This window comes from Spinacia oleracea, chromosome 3 (genome assembly GCF_020520425.1).
Source record: "Spinacia oleracea cultivar Varoflay chromosome 3, BTI_SOV_V1, whole genome shotgun sequence".
Lineage (NCBI taxonomy): Eukaryota > Viridiplantae > Streptophyta > Magnoliopsida > Caryophyllales > Amaranthaceae > Spinacia > Spinacia oleracea.
Window position 1 is genome coordinate 135,269,572 of NC_079489.1, and position 17,359 is coordinate 135,286,930.

The 17,359-nt window shown below is 39.7% G+C and overlaps 1 pseudogene; it reads right to left on the reverse strand.

Moving 5' to 3' along the window:
• Nucleotides 1-2,079: 2,079 nt before the first annotated feature.
• On the reverse strand, nucleotides 2,080-7,429 carry LOC130470533 (mitochondrial outer membrane protein porin of 36 kDa-like; annotated as a pseudogene).
• Between the last annotated feature and the right edge of the window lie 9,930 nt (nucleotides 7,430-17,359).

Genomic DNA, 17,359 nt, shown 5'->3' on the forward strand with positions numbered 1-17,359 from the left:
GAGAGGATTGGAGATTATCAGATCGAGAAGAAGAAGATGACTAGCTTTAGGGTTTGAAAGTCGTGGGCTGGGAGGATGAGTCGTGGAGTTAGGCAATGTTAGGCGGTTTCAAAAATAAATTTCTGTTTTAGCGCGATTTGATTTTCACAAAATTCTGAGTATTATTCGCAGCACGTGCTTCTCACATGGATTAGGTACGGTTTCTTCGACGCTTTAAAGCGTCGACAACGTTGTGGACTGTTTTTAGCGTCGTGGCAACACGGGATTTTTCCCCCCGCAAAATCAATGCCTTTGGCGTCCAAGACCAAGCGTCCAAAAAGGGTATGTTTTGTAGTAGTGACTCCAGACTGAATTTTATTAAATATAGTACTTTTTCAATTGGTCTAAGTTCGTGAGGTTAGCGAATTTCGCTCCATCTATGTCGGCTAGTTGACTGCTCCGCCAGGTAGGATGGTCTTTACAAAATATGGTCCTGTCCAGTTAGGCCGGAATTTCCCTCGAGGGTCCGTAGTAGGTGCGCGGACTTCTTTTAATACAAAATCGCCTTCATTGATGTTTCGAGGTTTGACTCTTTTGTTGAATTGCCTTGCGATGCGCTTTTGATACACTTGCACGTGATGTAGAGCTCTCAACCTCCGTTCGTCTAAAAGGACGAGTTCGTCGTACCTAGCTTGAACCCAATCTGCTTCGGGTAGCTTGCTTTCTAGGACGATCCGGAGGGAGGGAATCTCCAACTCGACCGGTTGGACTGCTTCCATTCCGTATACCAAGGAGTAGGGTGTTACTCCAATGGAGGTGCGGATTGAGGTTCGATAGCCCCATAGTGCGAAGTGTAATTTATTGGGCCAATCCTTATAATTTTCGGCCATTTTTCGATTATGACTTTAATATTTTTGTTGGCCGCCTCTACCGCGCCGTTCATTTGCGGCCTGTAGGGAGAGGATTTATGGTGTTTGACATGATATTTTTTGAGCAGGTCTTGGACTTCGGCCCTGAAGTGGGAACCTTGGTCGCTTATGATTTCATGTGGAACCCCGTATCGACAGAATATGTTCTTTTCTAGGAATCGGGCGACATGTTTGGCTGTTAACTTTGCATAGTAGACTGCCTCTACCCATTTAGTGAAGTAATCAATTGCAACTAAAACGTACTCGTGTCCCCCTACGCCTGTTGGTGTTACCTTGCCGATTATATCTATACCCCAGGTGGAAAAGGGCCATGGAGAAGTGAAGGTGTATAGTTCTGAGGGAGGTAAATGGTTAAGGTTACTGAAGATTTGGCATTTTGGGCAAGTTTTTACAAAGTGATGGCAATCAGTTTCCATAGTGGTCCAATAGTACCCTGAGCAGGATATTTTTCGGGATAGCATTTTTCCGTTCATATGGGGTCCGCACACGCCGTTATAGTATTCTTCCATTAGTCTTTGGGCTTGGTTTTGATGGACACAAAGTAACTTGATTTTATTCGGCGTGTATTTGTACAGTTCTCCCAGAATTATGCTATATTGTGAAGCGAGGAGGCGCAGGGCCTTTTGTGCTCGCGGGGAAGTGTTTGGGGGGAATTCCCCACTTGTTTTGTAACGAAAGATGTCCGTGCACTAGTAGAAAAAACCCTTATTGCAGCGGGCTTTTAGACCCCTGTTGCAGCGTACATCGTATGCTGCAACTGGGGGGCCTGCAACAAGTCTGAACTTGTTGCAGCGTACAAGTTCGCTGCAAAAAGTGATTTGTTGCAGCGGGCTTTTATATGTACGCTGCAACAAGTGCCAAAAAATTGGCAAAATTTTGGACTTGTTGCAGCGTACATATAAAAGCCCGCTGCAACAGACTCAACTTTTTGCAGCGTACATTTATTTGTACGCTGCAACAAGTCTGAATTTTTGCGAAATTTTTTTCCCTTGTTGCAGCGTACAACATATATGTACGCTGCAAAAAAGCACTTTTGGGGGGAAAATTCTAATTTTGTTTAGGGATACGTAGAGTGCCTTGCACCAAATATAGAAACCTGTCAAAACAATAATAGAATAACGCAACCTGTAAAACAAATATAAAAACAACAACTGGAGTTTTGTATACTATATATCCCAAAACCAAAGTGCACATATTACATTTAAATATATGTTCCAATTTCAACATAAACATACATTTTAATATAAAATTTATTCTATAACAACTAAACCAACTCGATCAAGCGCGCTAAAGCCAATAATAAATACTTGTTGGTAAAAAACTTAGCCCATTGCTCACGAACCACATCAAATTCCTCGCATAAGGCGCAATCCTCGGAGTGTAGACCTTTACAAAAACAGAAATTTAAATTAAACATTAGATTAAATACAAATTAAATATCACATTTTAACATTCAAGAAACTAATGACAATGTCCTAATAGTCTAAAATGAGTCCTTAGGTTCTTTAGTTCAAAGTTAGGAGCGAAAATGTCATTTTAGCCTAAATATGACCTATAACGACCCAATGAGCCTATAGGTGCATAAATAGATTGGAACGAGTCTTAGATCGTTAAAATTATGCATATTAAACATGTAATAAGTTTTAAATGAGTCCTTAGGTTCTTTATTTTAAAGTTGGGAGCGAAAATGCCTTATTTTAGCCTAGATATGACCTATAACGATCAAACAAGCATTAAATGGGTATAAGTAGATTAGAATAAGTCCTAGAAACTCAAAACTAAGCTTATTAATCATATAATAATTTAAAAATGAGTCCTTAGGTTCTTAAGTTCAAAGTTGGGAGCGAAAATGTCATTTTAGCCTAAATATGACCTAAAACGACACAATAAGCCTTAAATATGCATAAATGGATTGGAACTTGTCGTATAAAGTTAAAATTATGCATATTAAACATGTATTAAGTTTAAAATGCGTGCTTAGGTTCTTTATTTTAAAGTTAGGAGCGAAAATGCCTCATTTTAGCCTAAATATGACCTATAACTATCAAACAAGCATTAAATGTGCATAAACAGATTAGAATAAGTCTTAGAAACTTAAACTAAGCATATTTATCATATAATAAGTTTAAAATGAGTCATTAGGTTCTTAAGTTCAAAGTTGGGAGCGAAAATGTCATTTTAGCCTAAATATGACCTATAACGACACAATGAGCCTTAAATGTGCATAAATGGATTGGAATAAGTCCTAGAAAGTTAAAACTAGAATATAAAACATTTAGTAGGTTTAAAATGAGTCCTTAGGTTCTTTAGTTCATAGTTGGGAGCGAAAATGTCATTTTAGCCTAAATATGACCTACAACGACCTAATGAGCCTTAAAGGTGCATAAATAGATTGGAACGAGTCTTATAAAGTTAAAATTATGCATATTAAACATGTATTAAGTTTAAAATGAGTGCTTAGGTTCTTTATTTTAAAGTTAGGAGCGAAAATGCCTCATTTTAGCCTAAATATGACCTATAACTATCAAACAAGCATTAAATGGGTATAAGTAGATTAGAATAAGTCTTAGAAACTTAAAACTAAGCATATTTATCATATAATAAGTTTAAAATGAGTCATTAGGTTCTTAAGTTCAAAGTTGGGAGCGAAAATGTCATTTTAGCCTAAATATGACCTATAACGACACAATGAGCCTTAAATGTGCATAAATGGATTGGAATGAGTCCTAGAAAGTTAAAAATAAGCATATAAAACATTTAGTAAGTTTAAAATGAGTCCTTAGGTTCTTTGGTTCATAGTTGGGAGCGAAAATGTCATTTTAGCCTAAATATGACCTATAACGACACAATGAGCCTTAAATGTGCATAAATGGATTGGAATGAGTCCTAGAAAGTTAAAAATAAGCATATAAAACATTTAGTAAGTTTAAAATGAGTCCTTAGGTTCTTTGGTTCATAGTTGGGAGCGAAAATGTCATTTTAGCCTAAATATGTCCTATAACGACCAAACAAGCCTTAAATGTGTATAAGTAGTTAGATTAAGTCTTAGAAACTTAAAACTAAGCATATTAATCATGTAATATGTTTAAAATAAGTCCTTAGGTTCTTTATTTTAAAGTTGGGATCGAAAATGCCTTATTTTATCCTAAATATGACCTATAACGATAAAACAAGCATTAAATGTGCATAAATAGATTATAATAAGTCTTAGAAACTTAAAACTAAGCATATTTATCATATAATAAGTTTAAAATGAGTCATTAGGTTCTTAAGTTCAAAGTTGGGAGCGAAAATGTCATTTTAGCCTAAATATGACCTATAACGACACAATGAGCCTTAAATGTGCATAAATGGATTGGAATGAGTCCTAGAAAGTTAAAAATAATCATATGAATCATGTAATAAGTTTGAAATTAGTTTTTAAGTTCGTTAGATCAAAGTTGGGAGCGAAAATGTCATTTTAGCCTAAATATGACCTATAACGGCCAAAGAAGTCATGAATGTGCATAAATAGATTGGATTAAGTCTTGTAAAGTTAAAACTAATCATATAAAACATTTAATATGTTTAAAATGAGTCCTAAGGTTCTTTATTTTATATTTGGGAGCAAAAAAGCCTCATTTTAGCCTAATATGACCTATAACGACCAAACAAGCCTTAAATTTGCATAAGTAGATTGGAATGAGTGTTAGAAAGTTAAAACTATTCATATTAAACATGTAATAAGTATAAAATGAGTCCTTAGGTTCTTTAGTTCAAAGTTGGGAGGGAAAATGCTTCATTTTAGCCTTAATATGACCTATAACGACCCAATAAGCCTTAAATGTGAATAAATAGATTGAAATGAGTATAAAGATGTCCAGTTTGTCGTTCCTGCAGTACCCAAAAGTAAACAAAATCACAAGTGTATCAGAAATGTATATCCAGTATCCAGCTTTCAAATGATACACTCAACAACAGCCAAAGGTGAAAGATTAGAACATTATTAAGTAGTTTTCGACAAGCAGAATCCAAATTTATTTCTAGGATACACGCATATAGAGATAATATGAATTACCAATATGAAAATTGTTAAATGAGAATAGGAGTGATTCTCTTTCTTTAATTTCTGAACAGCAATTAAATGTTGCACATGGATATACCAAAGTGATAATCTGCTGATTAGTATAACAAAAACTACTTACACATTCACAGATGCAATGAGATCATCATTAGTAAAGCTCAGCCCAGCATTGCATTTGGTGAAGTTTCCAGAAGCAGTGTCAAATGAGAGGTCAGTACCCAAAGCAAGAGTACTGTTTCCAAAAACACCAGAAAAGTTGACAATGGGGTTTGCTGTCAAACCAAGGCTTGTGCTGATGCCAGCATACTCATGCAAATACTGAAGCTCAACCTGTTAACATAATTTATACTCCACAAATTAGAACCATTATCCCGTAGTATTTTGAACCATGCCTCTTTAGGTAAGAAAATACTAGAAAGATAATTGTATGGTACCTTGCCAGATCTCTGATCAGGAACACGGAAACTAAAAATAGCCTTCAAGCCAGGGGCAGGTTCATCAACGTAATGGTGGTGAAAAGCTAGGAGCGGAAGACGGAAACAGCAAAGAAGTTGGAATCAGATTACAATAGATTCCAATTATGTAAAACAAGATGTTCATAGAAAGCAATGCTATCTGTCACCAAATTTTACACAATTACCAATTATAAAAACCTATAAACCAATGAAACCGTAATGTATCATAGAATCAATTCGTAGTAATACAAATAAACAAACTCACATTGGAGTTGGTATCAACTTTCACATCGGTGGTAATATTCTTGTTTGTCAACTTAGTGCTGACATCAGCCAAAAACAACTCGCCCTTCTTTGTCCCAGTAGAAGTGATAGCCTGCAAGAAAACAAGTTTACATTAACTTTAGAAAATTAATCATGCCATACATGTCTGATTGACTTATTCTCTACATATAAATTAAGAAGTCAACAACAACCTTTAATGCAAACATACATCTTAACTTAATTTCTTTAATCGTGACTCACAACCCTAAATCTTCAGGACACAATGCAGTTGCTAATCAAATTACATTGTTATCTCGACTAAACCCACGGAATACAGGGTATTAATTATTTCAGGCTCGATTGTGTTACAAAAATAATTGTCAGCACATCAACCAGGGTACTCATAATTGGATATCCCATAATAACCAAAGTAGAAAATAACTGAGGAAGAAGAGGATTGAGGGAGACGAGTAATACCTGATTAAGCTTAGAATAGCAACAAGAAACATTGTAACTAGCCACTGAAGCTTCATTTGGAGTAGGCCTAGAACCTAGAACAGATTCAAACTTTTCTCGTGCTTCCTCGTATTTTCCGCTCCTTTGATGTTATAAAAAACAAGAAAATTAAAGAAGATGAAATAACATAATTAAACAGCTGAGTAACAGCAAACAGAAGAATGGATTGATAAATACTTGTAAAGTTGGAGGCCTTCCCGGAGGTCCTTTTCCCTACTTTCTTTAGTCTCCATCTTTCTCTGGTAATTTTGGCGCTGCAAAGAAATAAAAACTGTAATATAAGTTTACAGATGAATAGATGATATAGGTACTAAGTAGTGTGGTGAGAGGTTGGGTTGGCTTACTTGAATCTCTCTGACACGGTCACTGATAAAACCAGAATTCCTTTCAGCGCGAATAATATCCTTCTCAGACAACTCACCAGCATAATCAAGGTTTCCAAAGCGCTTCTGCATTTTCATGAAGAGAGGACCAATCCTCTGACGGATGGTATACATGGTTCTACCATACTCAGCAGCCGGCCAGATTTCTGTGCCAAACACTGCACTGGTTGCTATGACTTTATCCCCATAAACATCATTTGAACAAACCCTAAGAAACCCATAAATCATCGAACTCAAAACTATGTGATTTTGTCAATCATAAACCTAAAATTGAACCCTAATCTGAAAACGAAAATCAAAAACTAAAATTGAACCCTAATCTGAAAACGAAAATAAAAAACGAAAATAGAAATTGAACACACCATACAGAAACCACCGGAACCACGACGCCGAGCAACCACCGGAACCACGACGCGACGGGGAGATGCTGAAACCCCGGCCGACCAAGAATATATCTTTCAGTGACAGGCTGCGCGAGAATTGAACGGGATGGGGGAGATGAGGCGAGAACACCACACACCGGCGAAGACAGCGACGCAGGGCTGAGCAACGCTTGGGTTCGACGGCGACGCAGGGCTGAGTTCGACGGCGACGCAGGGCTGAGTTCGACGGCTTCTTGGATATTTGTTTAAGGGAAAAAGCTTGGAGCTATAAGAGAAGGAACAACGTACGTTTGAGCCCGCTCGTTTGAGCGCGGTTTGTTGCAACCTAGGAAAGTAAAAAATTTTGAAACGCGGACTTGTTGCAGCGGGCAATAACATGTACGCTGCAATAAAGTCGGGTTGTTGCTGCGGGCTTTTATTTTGTACGCTGCAACAAACACATTTGCTGCGAACAACTAAAATGTACGCTGCGATAACCCTTTAAAGGGTTTGACCCGCGTTGACCGACTGGTTGTTGAAGCGTATTTATACATGTACGCTGCAACAAGGGGGCTGCAACAGGGGTTTTTTCTACTAGTGGTGTACCATGGTTCTTCCTCGGTGTTTTCAGGTTCGGAGTCTATGGCACAACAATAAGCCGGCTCTTTCCTTCGCTCGACCCGAATGGTCATTCCGTCCCATTCATTCGGGATGTTGAGCATTGAAGCTAGCTTCGCTAGTGCATCCGCGAATTGGTTGTCGTCTCTTGGAAAGTACGTATACTCGATTTTTTCAAATTGCTCGACTATTTGGTCCAAGTGAGCTTGATATTTTGAGAGACTAGTGCTTCCGACCTTCCATCTTTTGGATATATGGTTGATTATTAGGGAAGAATCCCTGAAGACTTGTAGGTATTTGACTCCGAAGCTAACTGCGGCCTCTAGCCCGACTATGCAGGCCTCGTATTCGGCGGCATTGTTTGTGGCCTCGAAGTCAAGTTTGACGGAAATTGGTATATGGGCTCCTTCGGGACTGACTAGGAGAACTCCGACGCCGCATCCTTTTTGGTTGGACGCGCCATCGAAGTATAGTGTCCAATAGTCGTCTTGTATCATCAGAAGTTCCTCGTCGGGGAGGAGGTAAGCTTCCGGGGTTTCCTCATTCGTGGCATGCTCGGCCAGGAATTCGTCTACCGCTCTTCCTTTGATTGTTTATTCCGGCATGAATTTCAGGTCGAATTCTGAGAGCATGACTAGCCACCTGGACAGGCGACCACTCAGGGCGGGCTTTTCGAACACGTATTTTAAGGGATCTAGTTGTGACACTATGTGAACAGTGTGGGCCAATAGGTAATGTCTGAGTTTTTTGGATGCCCAGACAAGGGCGAGACAGGTTTTCTCAAGTTCTGTGTATCTCGTCTCGTACTGCATGAACTTCTTGCTCAAGTAGTAAATGGCTCGCTCGGATCCATGTACACACTGTGAGAGCATAGCTCCTGCTGCAGTATCCGTGACGGTTAGGTATAGGCGTAAAGGGATTCCAGGCAAAGGTGGGGAAAGGACGGGTGGCTTGCTTAGGTATTCTTTGATTTTATCGAAGGCAGTTTGGCATTGTTCATCCCATTCGGCCTTTTCCTCTTTTCTTAATTTTTTGAATATTGGCTCACAAGTCATAGTAAGCTTGGAAATGAACCTACTAATGTATTGCAGCTTTCCTAGGAAGCCCCTTATCTGTTTTTCAGTTTTTGGTGGGGGCATTTCGGTAATGGCTTTGATCTTAGATGGGTCAATCTCGATTCCTCGCGTACTAACAACATATCCTAGCAATTTTCCCGAGGTTACCCCGAACACACATTTTTGTGGATTTAGTCTCATGTTATATTTCAAGATTCGAATAAAGAATTTTTTAAGTGCCGGGAGGTGACCGCGCCGGTCTTTAGATTTGACGATCATGTCGTCCACGTAGACCTCGATTTCTTTATGTATCATGTCATGGAGTAACGTGGTGGCTGTTCTTTGATAGGTGGCCCCCGCGTTTTTCAAACCAAAAGGCATTACAGTGTAACAATATGTACCCTAAGGGGTAATGAAAGTTGTTTTTTCCATGTCTTCTTCCGCCATTAGTATTTGGTTATATCCGGCGTACCCGTCCATAAAGGAGAGGAGCGCGTGTTCTGCGGTGTTGTCTACTAGTATGTCAATGTGAGGTAGGGGGAAGTCATCTTTAGGACTGGCTTTGTAGAGGTCTCGAAAGTCTACGCACATTCGCACTCGTCCATCTTTTTTAGCTACAGGGACAATATTGGCCACCCATTCTGGGTAGTTGGAGACTTTTATAAAGCCGGCGTCTAATTGTTTAGTGACTTCTTCTTTTATTTTCAAGGCTATCTCTGGTTTGAGCCGCCGTAGCTTTTGTTTTACTGGCGTCATTTTGGGATCTAGCGGAATTTTATGCTCAGCGATTTCTCGATCTATTCCTGGCATGTCTTTGTAGGACCAAGCAAAGACACCCTCGAATTCCCGCAAAGTGGAGATTAGATCGGCCTTTTCAGTGGGAGTTAAGGTGAGGCCAATTTTAATAATTTTAGGATTTTCTTCTGTTCCAATATTTACCGATTCTGTGTCCTCAATTATAGGAGTTTTGAGTTCTTGTTCATTTACAGCTTTTATTAGTTCGGTATATTCCTCTTCTGGCTCTTTTTCGTGCTCATTAGTGGCGAGACATTCTGCATTATTACTCTGATTTTTAAGCGGCACATACTCAAAAGTTTTGTTTATCTTATTAAAGTCATGAAGCATTACATCAAAAAGATCTCCCGGAGTAGAGATTTCCGGGTCTAAACTATTTTTGGGAGGGGTTACAATTTTGCTAGGTTCGGACTCGGAGTCAGACTCGGATTTAGACTCTAATTCTTCGTACATCGGACCCTCTCCCGCAGATATCTTGAAATTCATCCAACGAGCAATAGTCCATTTGAAAGTCTTGCGCCACCCTCGTTGGATTTGGTCATCTTTTGAGGGTGATGGAGCGATCAATTTAGTAGGATCGAACACTTCATCTTGGAGAGCTAATGCCATAATTTCTGTTTCTTTCTTCGCTCTTTTCTTTTCTAACCCAAACAATAGCCCGAAAGCATGTGAGTTGGAGAGTGTTTTTGGCATAGCATGGTTCTTTGGGGCGAGTGGCCTTTGAGAACGTAAAGGGTCGTGTCCCAGAGCATGCATCTCTTGGGTTTGCGCGACCTCTAGGTACAGATGTTCGGGATATGCTTCTTCCATCGCGTTTCTTGATGGCTATCACGGGCAAGTACTCAGGGGCCCTGCATTATTGTTGTGGAGTAGGAGACACATTAGTTTGTTTCGTGAGTCGGTTTTTTAGGCATTCCATGACTACCCTCAAGTCGGACTAGTATATTTGGACTGTTATGTGTGCACTTTTGAACTCTTTATATTTTTTGAAAATCTCTGCCTGCGTGACATTCATGATTATTTGCATGGTCGACTTTTAGTGTCGAGCATTGCCGTCGTAGGAGGCCTAACAACGACGCAAAGAGTTATTTATTTTTCGCGAGTCGCTTTTGAAGTCGAATGCTTTCGTTACGCCCTCGTAGCAATTCCTTTTATGAACATTTTTTGCTACGTATTTTCCTTTCGTGCGGGTACCGAAGCTGTTGTGCCTGACCAGAAGGCCAAGCAGCAACTTCAGCGCCCAGCTAGGGGCGTGAGAAATTCTGGCGCCCAGCCAGGGGCGTTGAAAATGCATCCCTGGCTGGTTCTTGTTTTCTGTTTATGCGACTTCGATTTGCGTGCTTGCCTAATAACGTCCTTTACGCGTAACAGCGTTTGTGGGATTCGTTACAGGCCATCCCGAGCGTCGCTTATTTTGTGGCGATCATTCGGGTTTGCGGAACACGTGTTTCGGTATAATTCTTTGGCAAATTAGTCTATGAATGTTTGGGCAGTTTTTAAGGTCGTTGATTTTCTAGGATGGTTTGTCACACACAATCACATATTTCTCTACACATAACTACATTACAAACATGGATTTGAAAATTAAATATGCCACGTAGTTTATGATAGGCTTCTATGGGTAGTTTATCTGCGCCTGGCTTGGTACCGCTTCTATCGTAGATCCAACACATGCCCCGGTCGAGGTAGTGTCTTCAACAGACGAATTTCGCTCAAGAGGCCAACCCGCAAGTGCAAGCCAAGGGGGCATGCAGGCGAGAGGGACCTAATGGGCGAGCGATTGGGTTCGGGATAGGTGTACTACCAACACAAGTACCGAGTGGGAAACATGCGCGGCGTATGCACCCCCCTATTGGCGAAAAAAGGTATCCTTAGTCCCAACTCCCGAGGGAGCCGAGATTCGTTATGATGTTCTGCCCGTTCACATTAATATGCTGATTTTCAGGTCGTCCCAACTTGATGGGGAAATAAACGCGGGGTAGGATCGTTTCACCCTTCGGCTATTTTGATTTCCTACAAGCACGAGTATTTCCTTCACTATCCCCAGTGGAGTCGCCACTGTGAGGGGGTCGAAAAAGCGCGAGGCTAATGCGTGACCTTGTCCCTCGTGGGTGTGACGATTATTTTTATTCAATCAAGTGTAATTGGATTTCCTGTGAGTATACACCCAATTGACTAGTAATATAGGAGTCGCCATTCAGTTTTTTAACAAAAATGAGAAAAACTGACAAAACCCGGTTATCGCGACATAAAGGGAGTGTAATTATGTTTGACCACGACGGCCGTAGGTTCCCTTGTGATCCCTGGTGGGGATCTCTCAATATATACCCGCAAGGTAGAGATTGAGGGTTCGGGGGACTGTAACTACCGAGAGGAGTAATTCGCTCGTCGATAACTCCAGAGGCAGGATATCCTTACTAGCTCAGCATAAATAATTGAAGGGACATGCGTTAACTATTAAACTAATCTGAATTGATTTTAGCAATATGCAACATATAATACTAATTCGATCGTGATTATCTGATTTAAATAACATTAAGGGACCTAGCATGATAATCCGATTTCCCAAAAATATTATATTTGTTAGGCGTGATAGAACATTCAAATTAGGTTAGTTTAACAGTTCATAAAAAGGGCGAGGAAAGCGGTTAAATCATCGAAAAGGGACACATTACGACGCACCCTTGAGAGGTGCGTCACGGTTCTCAGAAAACTAACCACTTTGACTTTGCTATTTCTCCTTTTTATTTAATGAATCTCGATTATGGGACAGGATACGTTCTATTCGATTTATGGATCGATTGCGACAGAACGCGTGAACAGTTTTGCAGCGAGAGGCTTAGGCTAAGGGGTTTAGAGTCAATACTCAGAATATATTATGTGTTGTTGTGTTTTGTTTCACGTCGAAACTAGGGGCCTATTTATAGGGAAGAGTTCGTGGAAAGATAGAATTGCAGAGTTCTAATCCGTAAAGAATTAGGAAAAGAAACGTACCCAGGTATTTTCAGCGCCCAGAGCCAGGCGTTGAAAATAGGGTCTGGGCACTTTTGTTTGGTCAGATTCGGATTCCTAAAACCCGTAGAGTTTGAGATTAATTCGAGTCTTTTAGCGCGTATCAATTTTGTGACGGAATGCGTCTGGGCCCGTTACGAACTCTAGGCTTGTTAGGATTTTGATTAATACGTAACTCTTATTTCCGAATCCTATTAGGAATAGGATTCTCGCGGTTTTCTATCTCATTTAGGATTTATGTTGGAGTGCAACACCTAATTCTGACAGGTTTCTATCTTTTATGATTTGCCACTTTTAGACGCTACTTTTTACGGCAGTTACTATTTTTAGCAGGTTTCCATAAATAGCAGGTTTCGGGTGAAATGAAATGGGGAATCGAGATTCGTTTATTTTATAGGAGATGCGTTGTCAAGTGGAGTTTTTATGCTTTCATCATCGAACCTTTCCCTTGCGGGAACGGGGACAAAAGTAGGTGTCTACAACAAACACTCACACGAGCATGACCCGCATGCGCAGGCCATGCCCGCGCAAAGCCCACGTAGCCACGAAGCCCACGCGAGCGCGTTGCAGCCTAGGCGCGCGCTGGGCCTGCGTTGCGGTGGGCCTGGCGCAGCCTTGGGCTGTTTGTGTGGCGTGCCTTGCTTGCTGGACGTGGGCCTGGCTTCGCGCTGGGCCTTCGTCTAGCAAGCTCATCCGATGCTAATTCGTACGACGTGCTTCCGATTAATTTCCCGATTCCGGAACTCATTTCCAATACGAACAATATTTAACATTTTCGATTCCGGAATTAATTTCCGTTTCGAACGAATATTTAATATTTCCGTTTCCGGAATTATTTTCCGTTTCCGGAATTATTTTCCGATTCCGATAATATTTCTGATTCCGACAATATTTCAGATTCCGGCAATACCCAAGAAGTTGAATTAGCAAGTTTACAGTCTATAACGAAAATACCTGAAGATGGAACGACTGTTCCGTTCTTCTGATCTTCCTTAAGCTTTGGACATTCTTTCTTGTAATGGCCTATTCCATCACAATAAAGACAGCTTGATGTGGACTTGTCCTGCTTTGTCTTCTTTCTTGATTCAGCATTTCCCTTCGACTTTCCACCTTTCTTGAAAGGTCTCCCTTTATCCTTGAGTAAATCTTTGGCTTCACAGTCGAGTATTATCTCAGCCTTTCTGACAAGGTGAACAAACTCTGCAACTGTTTCTTCTCTTGGTTCACTTAGGTATAGTTGCTTGAAGCGACCAAACCCATTGTGCAGTGAATTGAGCAAGATAGAGACTGCCATCCTTTCGCTTATTGGTGTTCCTAGCAGACTTAGGCGATCAAAATATGAAAGTATAAGCTCCACATGGAACCTCAGTGGGACGCCTACCCTTTGTTTAGTGAGAAGGAGCTGAACATGTGTTTCTTGGACCTTCATCCTAAAACACCTGTTAGGAGAACCAACCTTTAGACCAGACATTGATTCAATCAACTCATGGACGTTTAGGTCCCTGTCCTCTGTGTTTCCACGACAGATATCCCTCAGATTCTTGATGAGCGTAAAAGGTTCATAAGCTACAAACCTTCTAGCCCATTCATCAGGGATATTGTTCAGCATGAGACTCATAACCTTTTTGAGATTCGCATCCCAGGCGGCAAATCTTTCAGGGGTCATGTCTCTGGCATAGTAGCTTGGCATGGGATGTAACAGTACATACTCAAGTCCATTGAGTCTGACTATTTAAACTAGCTTAGCTTCCCATTCAAGAAAATTTGTTAGGTTCAGCTTGACCATAAGCTCAGAACCCATGATGATGTTTTGATTGTTGTTTTCCATAGTTAAAACTACAACTGAAAAAGAATATACAAATAAATAACCATTCACAGTTTCTCTTAATAAACTTTGAATCCTAGAAAACATGCATAATTTATCATTTTTTAAGCATTTTGTTCAAGTTATGTGTTCCGGCAGGTGAGAATAAAATGATTCCAAAATCCTTAAATCATTGAAGAATTAAGCACATTATGTATTTAGACTCAATTCTAAAATATTTTAGGTAAGCAAAGCCTTTGCTAATAGTCTAGAAAAAACTCTTGGTTGATAGGTACATCTAAGAACTTATTAGGTAAACCCATCGCGTTTTCCACGACGTAAAAGGACTCCTTACTTATATCGTTGAGTTTCACCAAAACTAACATGTACTTACAATTATTTGTGTACCTTACCCTTTAGAATCAATAAGTAACACCTCGCTATGGCGGAAAACTATTACTAAGATTGATGTAAAGGTTATCTAAGTAAGTGTTATTTTGGCATGACACCTTTTAACTCAATTTTAAAATTTGGAACTTAAGGCTCTTACTATGTTGGTTAGATTTTAAGTGAACTAAAATCCTTAATCATGCAACATAATCAAGCCACAATCTCATGCATAATTAAGACATATTTAAAGCAATAAATAACTTAAAACATGCATAAGATATAAATGTGATCTAGTATCGCCCGACTTCATCTTGAAGCTTCAACTTCAAAGTCCGCCTTGAAAATGGATCGGAAACTCCGTCTCGAATTTCACCATGGGAGGCGCCATTTTCTTCAAATAGGATCAGCTATAATTAAACTAATTACAACTATTTGATGGTACGCGGACCATTTTTAAATTGAAAAAACTTTGGTGCATTAGACCAATATTACATTCAAATTAATGGTACACAGACCATATTTTCTATCCTATTTGGGCCATACTAGTCACTTTTCAATAACCTGTAAAACAGTACATATACAATATATACCATTCACCCATTCATTATCATGAATGGCCCACATAGCTGGTTAGTAGAACATGTTATGCATCACATAAATATTTGCAGCAATTAATCAAGGCTTCCAATAATCTACCAATTATTCAATCCTTATTAATTCTAATCAAGTTGTTTTAACCTTAAAGGAATGTAGACCTAATCAAGAGTTTATGACTAAAACGCTCCCACTTAAACCAATAAATATACATGCTTTACTAATTTTAAACATAAAAATGTATTTCCTAGTCTAACCGGAAACATACAAATTTAATTAAAATTTAAAGCTCATATAAATTTATAATTGAATCCTTTTAATTTATTTTCAATTTGAATTAAATGAATGAATTTAAATTAATTCAAGGTTTTAATTTTAGTAAAATAATTAATATAAATTAGAATTTATAATAATTAGATTATTCAAAATTAAATTCCGAGAAAACAATTTAAATTACGAATTTTAAAATTAATTAAAATCGTTTCCGAACTGAAAATTCAAAATTAAAATTAAAACGAACTAATCGGGTCAAGACAAGGCCATGGGCTTGCGCCCATGCCTCGTCAACTCCACCAAGCAACAAACACCTTGTCACTCGATTGATCGTACCGCATAGCCCAAGCACCATCGCACCAATGCAGCAGGCCCAGCGAGCCACGCTTGCGCGCAGCCCACTCGCCCATCGCATTGGCACGCTGCTGGGCTTGTCGTTGCCTTGGCTGCTTCCCTTGGCGTGCTTGCTGGACGAGGCAACACACGTTGTGGCGCAACATCCTTTGCTGCCCACGCGTGTTTTCCTTGCTCGCTGCACTTGCCTTGCCCCTCGCCCCATCGCCCATCGAGCCACACACGACCAGCTCCCTTGCTTTGCGTGCGTGCCCCTTGCTTGTTGCTCGTTGCATTCGTACCGCACGGGAGACGAGCTCCCTTGCTCGTCGTCGCGTGCCCGCACTATACAACACCCCTTAAGGGTAACACGTAGCGTCCTATTCTTTGTGCGTGCAACAATCATGAGCGTATTTCATAAAAATTATAACTTTTTAATTCAAAATTAATGACAAATTAATAAATCATATTAATTTCATAATTTTAGGGCGAAAAATCAAAAATTTATTAATCAATTAATTTCCGATTATCATGGATTCAAATCTAGGTCATAAAAATTTAAAATTTTTCATAAATTAACAATTTTTATGGTGGTTTTTAATCATGGATACCTAATTAAATCGTTAATTAATTATGAAAATCAAATCAATTCTAAATTATTCGAATTTCAACAAATTAATTACAATTACAAATTAGGTTGTATAATTAACAAGCTTAGGCATTTAAATTTGTTAAACATATACAGTAGGTCAATCAAAAATTCAAGATTTAACAACAAGAATCGCAAATATTTAAATTTAACATCTTAAAATTACAAACTTTGCATTCGAAAAACTAAAACCTCCGAAAAGTCATAGTTAGGCTTCTGTAGACACCTAATTTGTGTCTCCCCTTTGGGATGATGACGATACCATTATCCTTGTTAGGCGATTGGAGTAACTCTAGGCGAAATCCCAATCGCTAAGAATACCTCCAAAATCCAAGGTCCAAAATCCAATCCCCGAGACCGTTCCCCTCCCGGAACTCGGTACAAAATACAACTTCCAAAATCCAATGTCAAAATCCAAGTTCAATCTCAACTAGTGGACCATCCCATTGGTCTTACTAGGCCTTTTCCACTGAAAATCATATAAGGCAAGTCAAATTTGGGAGCCGACCCACAAAACCGAGCATGTCGGGCCCCGTCCCGTAAAACCGGAATTCACAAACCCGAGAAAGGCTTGTTTTTAGACGCAAATTCAAGTCTTAACCTCCAAGAAAACACTACACTCCAAACATCGTACTATTCATACGAAGGTACACCCATACAAGACAAATCAAGGACGGCATCTTTCCGTCCTTTTTGGCGGCATTCAGGCCACGTCAGTAGCGCCCAGCGCTGGCCTGGCGCCAGGCGCTGGCGTGTGCTGGCGTTTTGCACCATTTCCCTCCTATAAATACCCCTCATTTCCATCGAAAAAAGGGAGAGCACAACACATACAACGTCGTTATTTCGACATTACTCCTCACAATACAAACTTCAAAACCCCTCAAA